At 44.0% G+C, this 13,882-nt stretch overlaps 1 protein-coding gene across 3 annotated transcripts in view; it reads right to left on the minus strand.

The window, feature by feature from the left end:
• The window catches only part of carmil2 (capping protein regulator and myosin 1 linker 2), a 198,951-nt gene that overhangs the window by 153,768 nt on the left and 31,301 nt on the right, over positions 1–13,882 (minus strand). Inside the window, exon 1 of one of the 3 annotated variants that reach the window (XM_078544183.1) lies at positions 90–193. The exons of the other annotated variants lie outside the window; for them this stretch is intronic. The gene's annotated coding sequence lies outside the window, so the exon portion shown is untranslated. Of the gene's footprint in view, positions 1–89; positions 194–13,882 lie in introns of those variants that run through there. 3 annotated transcript variants of the gene reach the window in all.

Genomic DNA, 13,882 nt, shown 5'->3' on the forward strand with positions numbered 1-13,882 from the left:
CTGGTGAAACTAGGGTTTCCATCAGATCAGCTACCTACCTAGCCAAGCAACGCAACCAACTCATACCAAAAATTGATGGAGGTTGGTACTTTGTGTTTAAATAGCTAAACAAATTAAGTGTAAGGTCATTTGTTTACAAAAATAGCATTGCCCTATGGCGACCTGTTTATGTTTGACACGTAGGGAAAGCACCGTAGGAGGAAGAGTGTGGGAAGCGAAAACATGATTTCCTTGAAATAGAAATTACAGGGTTACTACTTCATTTTGGATGCACAGCGAAGGAAATACAGGGTCAGTTTCTTTTTTTTTACCGTGGGATGTTTTTGGGTGGAAAGTGGGCAGGGCAAAGGGCGGATGGGCTGTACCGTTTTAATGTTGAAGTTTAATGGTCGAATTTCCCAGCAAATCGCAACCGCAAAGATGCATCTGAATAAACAAGAAAACAAATACTACGCTGGTCTTGCTTGCCAAGAATGTAGCCTGGAGTACAATCAATTGAGAATCCCCCAAAAGATTCCAGCTTCGGGCTTCTAGCAGTTGGTAAGTGGGATGCCCACTAAGCCCAGTGCCCATTTAAAGAATAAGGGTACGGCTTGAGACGAGGTGTCATTCAATCCTGTGGAAATTTGTGCTGCAACGGGCAGGCTTCTGGGAAGCAACGTGTATGCAAAACTAAAACAAAAATACCTGGAAAAACTCAGCAGGTCTGGCAGCATCTGCGGAGAGGATGAGTTCAGAACTGTTGAAGGGTCATTCGGACTCGAAACGTTAACTGTGTTCCTCTCCGCAGATGCTGCCTGACCTGCTGAGTTTTTCCAGGTATTTTTGTTTTTGTTTTGGATTTCCAGCATCTGCAGTTTTTTGCTTTTAACTTAGTGTGTGCAAAACTGACTGACTTGAAGTCCACTCATGTTAAAGAGCGATTGATTTTTCTTTATATTGCCGTAAATGTTAGCTTTTAGCCTTTTATCAGCAGGAATAATTATTAAATTTTAAACTAGTGAACTTTTGAACGAAGGCTGACCCTACTTTACTGGTAAATTTGAATGTAAAGTAATCACCTGTTTAATAAGGGAACTTAATTAAGACGTACTATTGAACACTGGTTCCTAACTTGTACGAGTTTGTAATAACTGATCATAAGTTCACGGGCAACAGTTAGTCCTGCAAAAGAAAACGTATTGGTTAAAAAAAAAAAATTTGAAGTTTCTGTAGAAGAAAGGAGTGAGTTGGTGCCGGATGGTACAGGATTAAAGCCATAATTATAATTGAAGGCTTCATTTGGTTGAATTGCAATTAAGAGCAAAATTGTTGGTAACAAAGTAAGGGAATTACACAGAGCTGAACTGCAAGAAGAACTTGCTAGTCAGGAAACCAGGTTACCAGCTGAATTTACTAAAAAATTCAATTAAACTCTCCTTATATTGAAATGCATTTTAGCTTTTGGTATAATCATGTAATGAAGAAACATATTAATAGTCACATAGCCAGAGTGAAATAAATGTATACAAAGTGGCAGTTTGCAATGAGCATTCATTCTTAGGAGTTTGATCAGTCTAAAATACTGAATCACTGTAATACTGAATTGCCAACTATTATCTTTTAAGTGTATGTTTAAGTACCATAGTTTATGCTTAATAAATCTATGAACCTTTGACTTCAACATTTTAAAAGTCTTATTGAATCTGATGAATAGATAGTACATCTAAAATCATAAAGAAAAACCATCCTTTTATGCAAGCAAGGTCATCTTGATTCTGAGACAAAGGAGGAGGTACTTGTGGAGCTCATAGAGACACACAAGCAGGTCCTGTTCACCTCAGGTGTCAATAAGGTGCCCAAGCAGGCGCTGAGGCAATCCTGAAGAAGGTGGCAACAATGTCAACACCTGCAGCACCACCTGGGACAGGGATTCAGTGCCACAAGTGTTTCAACAACCTGACCTGAACAACAAGGGTCCGAATGATAACTTCCTAGCTCTATTTTGCTGTATTAGACCTGGGTTACAACACTTCCCCTTCCCCAGCTCTCCAAATACCTCTCTTCCTCCATGTGGACCTCCATCAACTGCAAGAGGGCACATCTCTTGTTCATTTGGTGCAATATGGAGACATCATGACAACTGCCAGGAAAGTTGGCGCATACCAGTACAACACACTGGTGGTAATCACTTGCTGGTGGTATTTCCTATTCATGAAGGCTGCTGACTCATTGGGAAGTATCCTGATGGTTTTCTGAGTGCAATCATTCACAGCCTGACCTTGAGGGATGCCAGCTATGGAAGCAAAAATCTTTATAGTTATGAAAGGTTTTGATAGAATAGACACAGGGAGAAATTTTCTGCTTGCAGGGAAGAGCAAAACAACAGGCTATCAATGTAAGATAATCACCAGGAAATCCAATAGGGAATACTTTCATGAGGAAAGACAGCAGGAGGCTTGAGGGTAGCATAAATACTGGCATAGGGTGGCTGGGTCGAATGGCCTGTTTCTGTGCTGTATATCCCATGTAAACTTATGTAAATCATTTTCTGCTGACTGCTGGTGTCCTTAGCAAAGAAAGCATCAGTGATCTGTTTGATGCAAGCATGGATAAAGACTGACTAATGGGACTGAAGATACATGCTGCAGCTTGGAAATAGCCCAATGTGGAAAGAAAATATGGCTCATAGTCAGCTTAACTGCCGAAGACAATGTGTTGCAAGCTGAGTGTCTTCCAGCTCTTGTGGTAAGAGCCGGGCAAAAGTTTTTAACATCCTCTTCAGCTCCCCAGAAAGCCCTGTGGGCAGGGTAAGGACATCTGTCAGTAGCCTGCACCTTGTGTGGTCTCCTCAGAGCCCTAGCTGCAGATCCTTGAGGTTCCTTGATCCTTGACTCTTCTTCCTTCAACTACAGTAGAGTGAGCAGGATGATTGAGTCCCAGACCTCTTGATGGGTTTGAAGGAAAGGAACTTAAAATCATTGAAAGTCTCTCCATGGGAATTTAAAGTAATCCAGCCAGGAGATATACACACAGATACTAATGACCTGAGTATTTACAGGTGAATGCCCTTTCAAATAGTAACCCCAAATGCCGTTTCATGTTGAACGCCAATAGTAAAGAAAGAAATAAAAATAGAAAATGCTGGAAAAATGCAGCAGGTCTGGCAGCATCTCTGGAAAATTAATGAGCTGACTTTTACCATGGGCTTCAGGACCCTGATGCCAGGCTGAAATGGGTCTCAAGCCCACACTTGCCAGCAGTAAGAGTTGTTCAGTGATTCAGTGAGGCTGCTTCCTAATTTGTCATCCTATTAAGGATGGCAGGCAGGCTCCTGAGCGTTGGCAGCTCTGAAGCCACAGCAATGCCATCGGGAGAGGTCAGCACTGTTGAGGCAGATCGAGGGTCAAGAGGGCGACTCATCATGGAGGCACCCTCAGACAGTAGGTTCAAATAAAGTTCAGGCAGATGGCTAAAGGGGAAGGCCTCACCAATCACTGCCTTTCCTGTCCATGGCCTCTCTATTGGACATGGAGCTTCCTGCTCTAATGACACCCCCACCATGCCACCCCCCACCCCTGTATTGGTGCAGGGAAGACACCTCCATGAAGCGGGCAGTCATCCCACGTGGCAAGGGGCTGCAAGCATCAACAGCTTCTTAAAATGGCCTTAATAGGGCTTTTGATTATGCAAATTGGTTGCCTGCCTCCTTGGAATGGGCAGCCAACCTGCCTTGTAGCCCACTGTCCAACATTTCAGGTCTATGAACTGTCACCAGAACTGGGAAAAGTTAGAAATGCAATAGTGAAAGGTGAGAGGGTGGAAAAAAGAACAAAAGAGGTCTGTGATAGAGGGAGAGCAGGAGAAATTAAATGACAAAAGAATTCACAATGCAAGGTCAGAGGGAGTGGTAATGGAACAAGCAAAGCAACAAAAGACCCGCTGCGGGCAATGCTACAGCCCAGCCAAAAGTCCATTAACATCCTGAATTAGTCATTATCCACCCTGATGAGATAGGAAGACATATCTCCATATAACCATGGTTCTAGCAGACTGTGTGTCTGCTGGAGAGGTAGTCTTATATAAATGCAAATGCTATGTCCAGTACATTTCAGTAAATCTCTTTGAAATGGTTCTTGATACCCTCAGGTGTGAAATTCCAGAGAAGGATGTTGTGGGATATCTGAATTCACAGTGGAACTTTCCAGAACCTGGTCAACTTGTCATACCAGATGTCAGGTGACTTGCAGCAGCTATCTTTAGTCAATGTCTTTTTTTGTTTTTTTTTTAAAGTCCTCTTTAAACAGTTCAGTATATGTTTGGTCAGTTGGTGAATTTTTTAAAAATTCATTCATAGGATGTGGGCACTGTTGGCTAGGGCAGCATTTATTGCCCCTCCCTAATTGCCATTGAAAAGGTGGTGGTAAGCTGCCTTCTTGAACCGCTGCAGTCCATGTGGGATAGGTACGCCCACAGTGCTGAGAGGGAGGGAGTTCCAGGATTTTGACCCAGCGACAGTGAAGGAACAGCGATATATTCCCAAGTCAGGATGGTGAGTGGCTTGCAGGGGATCTTCAGGTGGTGGTTTTCCCATGTGTCTGCTGCCCTTGTTCTTCTAGATAGTAGCATCACTATAGATTAATATCACTCATGCACAGGTCACATCATTGTGACGGAAAACACAAAGTACTTTACAGCCAAATAAGTTTTTTAAAGTGTACTTACTGTTGTAAACTAGGCAGATCTGCTAATGATGGTGAACATGGCATTGGGATTAGAACGGGAAGATAAGATAAGAACAGCACCACAATTTTTTGGCCGCTCCCATTCCATTTAGAATTGCTCTTTTTGGGCTGAAATAAGCAATGCATGTCTAAAGTTCTATTCGAATGGCTATATACTGTCAAATGAAGGTAGCTGTTCTACACCTACACAGTGTAATATTTGGATATTTGCCCATAAAGTTGTGACTGACATCATTGACAATGGAGGCCCCATTTCATTAGAATCTATCTTTCAGATTTCAAAGGTTCATTCACTGCAGGAGATCAAACAGGATAGTTCATACTAGTCTTGCAGCATATCTGCATGAAAATAAGCAACTAAAGAAATAGCCTGGACATATGCAGGTTTGCAGCAATGAACCAATCCACCTTTCTATGTTTTGAGCATCTTATACCCTGCTTTGGGATGCTTACACTTTATTGTGCTTTCTCTACTGTCAATAAGTCTCTTGCACCTTGGCTGCTGCCAACATCATTTTCTGCTTGGAACTTTGAACTGGGTTTAGTAGCTAACTTTGACCTAGATCACTTTGTTTGTTAGCATTCATATAAATAGAACTGTGGTCTGTATAAAGCTTACCCACCTGTCAACTCCGAACTGTGGTTAATCAGAGACTGTTCACATTTTGCAGCAATTGGGCATTTGCAATAAGGCATTATATTTGTTAATGTTTGAGGAAAAGTAGAGGAAGTGAAGGATCTTTGCTCAATTATTGGTATTTGAATATTTAAAGATCAAGACTGTTTACTTCTCTATTTGTTAATTTGTCGATATGATGGCAGGAATTTTACCAGCTGCTTGGAGATGGGCTGGGAGGCAGGAGGAGTGGTGAAATGGCAGTGAATGGCATCAAGACGGAAGCTCAAAATGTTTCTGCCGCCAGGGGCTATTTTTGGCAGCGGGAACAGCAACAGCTCTGGTGTCCACTAACTGGAAGCGGGCGATCAACTAATTGGCCTATAGATAGCCATTAAACCAGGCCTAGAGGATTTTACCAGTGGCAGAATCCCCTGCCTGCCAAATGGCAACTACATTGAGTCTGCCTCCCAACAGCTCCCCAGGGGAAGGGTCTTCCTTTCCAGAAGCTCCATGGTCCAAGGAAAGGTCCCTGGAGACAATGGCTGTTCCCATGGTTCCGACACCACTGGAGGATTCACCCCTCTGATTGCTGGGGCCTATGCTCCTGGTAACTCTCGTACCAGGTCTTCAGTGGCGCCTGTCCACCCCGGTAGCCTCAGCAGTGGTTATCTCTATTGGTGTAGCTGCCAAAGATTGCAGAGCTGCCAGCCTTCTGATTGGGCTCTACTAGTAAAATTGCCATCGCGGTCCTGCTGTTCACTCGTGCAGGCTCAGGAGCCTCATTTGGTCCCAACATTAGGACCATGGGGTGCCAGTAAGATCCCGGCTGATGAGTCATCTCCATTACAATATTTCAGTAAGCCAGTTAAAAAGCAGTTATTTATTTTTCAGAGATGACCATTTCCTGTTAGCTAGAAGTGCTGACACTCATGAATTCAATTGCAGTTTCTACAAGAGGTGGCATACCATCTGAGTATCTCACCAACTAAAGACCATCTTAATTAATTCAGCTCTCATGAGTTACACCCCATTTTAATGGAAACAGAACTCCATCACCCCTCAACTGATAAACCTCATTAATTTGTCATTTTTGAAAATTCTTTAACTAGCCAGGTTAAAGTGAACTTAACGTTCACTTCAGTTTGCATGGCTGGTATGTGTTTCTTTTGTCTTGATGGCAAGGAAGAAAAACAATGCAAAAGTCTGTCTAGAGATAAACAAATTGCTATGGTTAACGGTGGGGGCAGACGCTGAGAGGATATTTCCCCTTGTGGGGGAATCTAGAACTAGGGGGCAGAGTATTTTAAAAAAAAGTCTCCCATTTAAGACTGAAATGAGCAGGAATTTCTTCTCTCAGTGGGTTGTTAATCTTTGAAATTCTCTTCTACAGAGAGCAGTGGAGGCTGGGTCATTGAATATAGTTCAACAGATTTATGACAGGGGAGCCGAGGGTTATGTGGGGGGCAGGCAGGAAAGTGGAGTTAAGGCCACAGTCAGATTGGCCATGATGTCGGATGGCCTAGACTTGCTCTTATTTCTTATGATCTTATGAACAATCTGGCTGAGTTTCCCAGATTCGCATGTTTGGAGACTGGGGAAGAAGAGAAAATTCATTCCAGATAGATTTTCCTGTTATTGCACTTGACATAAAGGATAGTCTAGGCACAGAAAGAAAAATCGCAACAGGGTGCATCACATGTCTGCAATGCAGCATGCTTGATTTTCTGTCTATTAAAATTAAGCAGATAAAGAAAATCAGTTGATTCATTGTGGATGTGCAATCTGTCTGCTTAATTTTCCAGGGAATCTTTCAGGCCTTGCACAATAACAGGTAATTTTATTTGTCAAAACTAGGTGGTTTGGGTTTGGGTGAGGAATAAAAAAAATAAAACGTAACCCCAACCAGAACACACCCAACTTCCAGGTTTAACTATGGTGGGTAACAAATCCACTCTCAGGAGGTCAGTCAGTCAGTGGAATCTTTTAAGGAGGCTCCAGCCTCCACTTTTACAGACTTTTCATTGTTTTGGCCAGATTTCCCAAGGCTCGGGAAGCACAGCATAAAAAGAGTTGAGAAGGACTGGATCCATAAGGTAAGAGCATTTACAGCACTGCTTGTGGGCCGGAAGGAGCAGGAGCGTTTCCTCCAAGCTAAACAAGCTTACCTGCTTCCCTCTCCGTGACTGGACAAGACCCCACCTCCAGAATCACTGACCCTCCCAAACTCCCCTCAAACACAGTTATCCACACTCTCAACCACTATCAACACCGCTGTCCGCCCCCCCCCCCCCCCCCCCCCACCCCTCCCCCCACCACCACCACCCACCACCACCCACCACCAACCTTTCCCTTCCAGGAAGTCCATCAAGCCTGTGTTTCCGGTTTCCCCATCCAGGACGTCCTGCACCCCTGTCTCCGCAATTTTATACTTGTCCCTGGAGTAGGAGTTTAACTCTCAACTTTCTAAGGAGAGTGCTACCACTGAGCCACAGCTGACATAAATGTTTTAACTTTGTTTGTTTTCCAATGGATCCTAACAGCATTAGATCCATTACATCGCACAGAGGATTTGATGATCTCAGTGTACATCTGTTCTTAAATTCCTAAAACCTATTCTAACCAGTTATTTATGGAGAATCTTTTTAAAAGGAGTTAACCAATGCATTCACTATTTTTATTGGGAATCTGTTCCAAATGTACAGTATTTTCTTCGACATAAAGGAGCACAGAAATACACATTAAGCATATAAGATCATGCCTTAAACATACCCAACGATGATATACCATATCTTAAGTAAAACTGGTTTCAGTTCTGTCTAATGAAATGGTTCACATTATTGCAGGTTAAGGCACTCAGGAGACAGTGCCCCTTTTTCCTTCTGCTTTCTGTTAGCAAGTATGAAACCAGTTAAAAACAAAAAATTTCAGAGCTTTTGTGTGAGATGTAGCACGTCTGTTTGATTTTGTTTTGCATTATTTCCTGCTGTTTGGCTGTGCACCACTTTCCACTGAATGCTCCCATAAGCAGCAATAGCTTGGTGCTGAAGTGTTTATATTGTGTTAAATGAAAGGTGCATCAGCTCCTCCTTTTCCATTTTAAAAACTGGTGCAGTGATAAATTAAATGAAAAGGCAGTGCTCAGAAAACGTATTACAAATTTTTACCACTGGTGAGGTGCTGCTCCAGGTGTATGAGTCAAGAGGAAGTTTAGGCTGGAAAAAAAAAAATTTGGATGGAAACATGCACTTCACTGCAGAGTCAACGTCTAATTAGTTCGTCAGGAATACAAGTGGCTAATTAAGCTGGCCAGAAAATGCATCAGCTCTCCTTAGAGAAAAACCAGCATTTTCTAATACATCTGTCTCCGCTCCCTGCTTTCTCTACAATACTTTGCATGATGAATGCAGTTTACTTCCAGTATACTTTATGTTACAAAAGAAGTAGATTAATACTCTTCATTGATTACTGAGGCTCTGCAGGGATCTGTGTTGGGGCCTCAACCATTCACCGTTCTTATTAATCACTTAGATGATAGGTTAGAAATCCACATACCAAAATTTGCCACTGATTGGCAAAGATTGGCAGCATTCCAAACATTATAATGGAAGCATAAAATTAGAAAGCGACATTAATAGATTAAGCGAATGGGCAAAACTGTGGCAAGTGGATTTAAATGGAGAAAGAAAATCTTGTCATGACCACAGGAAGTCCCAAAGCACCTTACAGCCAATGAAGTACAAATAAAGTGGTAGTCTCAGTTGTAATGTAGAGAATGCAGCAGCCAATTTGCACACAGCAAGCTCCCACAATCAGCAATGTGATAATGACCAGATAATCTGCTTTTGTATATTGTTTCAGAGATAAATATTGGCCAGGACGCCAGGAATAACTCCCCTATTCTTCAGCATAGTGCCATGGGATCTTTTATGTTCATCTGACAGGGCAGATGGGACCATGGTTTAATGTCTTATCTGACAGACAGCGTCTTCGATAGTGCAGCACTCCCTCAGTACTGCACTAGAATGTCAGTTTTAATTTTTGTGCTCAAGTCCTGGAGAAGGACTTGAACCCACAACCTTCTGACTCAGAGGCAAGAGCACCACCAAATGCTGTGGCTGGCACCATGATGCAGGCAAATATAAGGTCATCCACTTTGGGCCTAAAAAGGGTAAAACTGAATACTTTCAAAATGGTGAAATAGCTAGAAACAATGGAGATCCAAAGAGACTTGAGGGTCCTTGTACAATTGCACTGCTATTTCCTCCTCAGTTTTGAGACACAAAGTACATCTGAGGGCAGCGGGGTTGTGGGGGTGGGGTTAGTGGGTGGGGTCAGGTTGAGGGGGTTGGTGAGTGCAACGGTTTGAATCTGTGCCAGGCGTACACCAGACACAAGACAAAAGCCAAATCCTGTGATAGGCACAGCTTACTTCTGATATGCTGCACCTATCAGCTGCCCAGCTGACGCTCAGGAAGGAAAATTCTTTTGTATTCAGTTCTGTAAGTACCAAAGAAATAATAATATGCAAATACCTTATGTTACATCTAAAAAATGGAAAATGCTAGAAATACTCAGGTCTGGCAGCATCTGTGGAGAGAGCTTTTACAGATGCTACCTTATTTTATAACCCTGTTGTATCACAGCGCCAATCAGATTGTTTCAGCAGTTATTGGTGGTTTGCATACATTTACAATTAGCTGTCCCCATACAGAATCTATGAGAGAGAGAGACAGACAAAAGGACAAAACTTACAGGCAACTGCCTCTGCGGAAGGTTAGAAATTAACCCACGCAAAAACGTCTAGTTAGAAACTCTGGGCTAGATTTTCAGCCTGGGGTCAGGACCCCGACATTGGCTTCATTTCTAGGTCCTAACCCCTTATCATATTGGAAGTAGACCCTGACACGATTTTCCAAGGAATGGCCAATTAGCCCACAGTCCAATTAAGGACAGTGAGTGGGAGCTCAGTGCTGGAGGCCCAATAGGAAGCCCTCCAGCACTGAGAGAGTGGCAGCCTACCAGATAAGGGAGAGAGAAAATAAACATGCCCACAGCTGCCAGACCCTGATTCTGGAGAGGGAGCCTCTCTACAGGGCGGCCTATGGCCGCAGTTGTGATAATTTATAATTCGTGGCTACGAGGCGTTTTATAAAGCCCACTGGAACGCTAGCCCCCTGGTCCACCAATGGCAGGCCGCCTCCTCTCACCGGCCATGTTTCAGCCACTGTAAGGGGCCTGCCTGCCAACTGGAAAATTCCAGCTGGTGCAAGGGAGGGCCCTTAATGGACCCCTTTAAATGCCTTTATTGGCTATCTGGTACTTGCAAGTGAACAGCTGTTTCGCCCTGTCCCAGCCTTTCTGAAAATGTCTTGGGGTGGGACTGTTCCAACAATCTGTCCGGCAGCCAGCAGTGGGTCATTCTGGGCCTGTCTGTCTCCAGTTTTGCCCCCATCGAGCTTCAAAATTCATCCCTTTATGTCAGGTTGGTTTGCGTTGAGTTTTAGCAGGGCAGGCGCAACTGTTCATGATTTTCTATATTCTAAGGAGCAGCTAGGTTCTATATATTACTGTTAATGTGTGTTTATCTTTGCTATTATTGTCACTGGGGGCGGAATCATCCCAGATTTGCAAAACGTGCGGTAGTGGGCAGGAACAAAGTCGTTTTACCCGCCGGCCGCAATGGCAGGTTTTCATGCCGCATCGTCCCATTCCCACCTCATTAATTATGCAGCCACACGAAACACACTCTCGCTGGCGGGCGGCCTCCAAGTTGCCTGCCACACCGTTACCTTGCCGCTTCCTCACACAGGGAACCACATTTAAACTGCAGCTGCACGCACATTTCTCAATGCTTGCAGCCCAGGACTGCTCCGGTGAAGACATGGCCCCAAAAAACCAAGAATAGTAGAGACCCTGGGATGCCTTCTGGATGCTGTAGAGGCCCACCGCAAAATCCTCCACCCCCGCTCTGGCCGCCGGAGGCCCATCAGTCTCACCGCTCTGGCTTGGGAGGCAGTGGCAGAGGTGGTCAGTGTCAATGCTGCACACAAGAGGTCAGCCATCCTGTGCAGAAAATGGATGAATGATCTCATCTGTGTCGCCAGGGTAAGGCAAACATCTCATTACTCTAAACTCACACACTCACAAGCTCATCACACATTCACTGGCATCTCACTCACTGCCAGATCACGGACATCACCACTCATTCTCTCCCACACATCCTCACATCTCCATCTGGCCTCATCTCCTCTGGAGACTACTTCCTCAGCCCTCACCATCTTGAGGCCACTTGCACAGATCAACATATGCCCCTACACACACCTAGGATAGCCCCCTTCTCCAGTACAGCCCTCGCCCTGTAGCCTCTTCCCTTGCCTGAGGCCACTTCTCCCCCTTCCCCAACCAAGCCCTAGCCCTGTGAGCCCCTCCCTAAAAGTGATGTGGTGCTGCCTGCAAAGCCTGGCGCTGATGACTGCGAGTGCTGACCGTAGCGAGGCAGGCAAACAAACCTTGAAGTCCCGAGTGAAGTGCAGTTCACCAGGTGCATGTTGCTTATGTACATTTATGAAACATATTGGTGTGCAATCATGCCGACATGTCTGGATGATACAGTGCGGGGGGATGATTCTGGCGAGCAGGGCTGTATTTTTGAATGCTAAAGTATTGAAATTAGGTTCCCAACATGCGACGGTGGGAAACACGGCCAGCCATTAACGGGTGGAGCGGACAATCGCAAACTGGCTTCATGACGGCGTGAAACCACAAGACCCTATCATAACCCTACCTCTCCCCAACCTAACTCAGTGTCAGCAAGCAGCCTCTGAAGGTACCCAATCTTCACCTACTGACAGCCAACTGATTACCTCTCTGCTTGTTTCAGGCGGGCACTCAGCCGATGGACTGTAAAGGAGATTTAGGAGTTTAACCTCTCAGTTCTGTGGAAAACGTAGCCAGTGTTTGCTGCTGAATAGCATTTCTTAGCTCTTCTGTTGCATCTGATTGAGTGCAGGTTAGGGAGAGAGAGACGCCTCAAGTTGGAGGCGCTCTTTCAACACTTTCAAAAATTTTGAAAATAAAAACGTCTACAGCTGCCAGACAGCCATTGTAGAGGGGAGCCCTTTCTCACCTGGTCATGACAGTATAGACAGGCACAAGTCAGGTTCTCTCCTGTCTGCTTATGCCCATTGTGACAAAAGATTATTTCAAGGTATCATCCCATCTTTACCTTTCAGATTCTGATGAAAGACTATGGGCAGAATTCTACCTTGCAGGTGTGCGCCCAACCCGATCAAGTGTAAAGTCGCACAAGATGATATTGGGGGCTGATCGCGGTCAGTGGTCTGTTTCCCGGCTGCTCCCGAGCCTGCCCATCGTGTGTGCCCGCCAAAGGTAAAATTCAGGCCTATATGTTTACAGAAATTTCTATTTTTTTGTTCAAACTTCCATCCTATTGATTCAACAGTCTGAGTCAGGTAAATAGCCAGACTTTTATAAACATATACAGTAGTATGTAGCAAACATCGCCCAAATAGTTACGGTACCATGATACTTACCAGCTTTTCCAGATTAATCACCAAAAACAGAGATGTAAATATTTTTAAGCATTGAAATCAGTGAGGTCACCTTTCCAAACTTGCCAGGGTCCCAGGGCCTATCCAAGGTGTCCTTGGACAGAACCTTGGTTGATGGTTATGGGCAAAGCCCCTGGTCACTCAGTTTGAGTATTTTTGGAGGGAAACCCCTTTAAAGACTGAAGTAGATTTGAAATCCATCTAGACATATAAAGTAATGATTATTACTGAGTATCGCATGACCCTATATGTTACATTGGCTAAGTGCATTGATTAAGAGAGTAAATTTGGCTCACAATGTCAAGACTCCAGCAACAGCTTAACGATTTTAAGAATTATATAAAACTCTTTCAACAAATTCACGGAGTGACTAACTTTTAATATATCATTAACTAAACTCCAGACAAATGCTCTCCTTGTACTTGTCCAAGCTCATTGTGACAAAGGATCACATCCAAGTTGTCAACCCATCTTTACTTTTTAGATTCTAGTGAAATGAATTGCCTTCCTGATGCTGAGAAAAAAATGGAGGTGGGGAAATTATAAGTTTCCCAGCCGTTCCTGCCATTGCCATTTTGACTGACACAGGAAACGTGGCAGGTCACCACCCAATGCGCACTCAAAGGTCTTTTGAATACCTGCCTCAAGTTTTAATTTCCCTGAGTTCGAGATCTTCAACAAGGCCAGTGGGTTCCTGAAGCCTGTGTGAATCACGTCAGGTCAGATTTGTTCATGAATCTTGGGGGAAGCCTATTGTGGAATAATAAATATTTTGACAGGTTTTTAGACCATAAGACCATAAGACATAGGAGCAGAAATTAGGCCATTCGGCCCATCGAGTCTGCTCTGCCATTCAATCATGGCTGATAAGTTTCTCAACCCCATTTTCCCGCCTTCTCCCCGTAACCTTTGATCCCCTTATCAATCAAGAACCTATCTATCTCGGTCTTAAATACATTCAATGACCT

Source organism: Cetorhinus maximus, chromosome 6, assembly GCF_964194155.1.
Source record: "Cetorhinus maximus chromosome 6, sCetMax3.hap1.1, whole genome shotgun sequence".
NCBI lineage: Eukaryota > Metazoa > Chordata > Chondrichthyes > Lamniformes > Cetorhinidae > Cetorhinus > Cetorhinus maximus.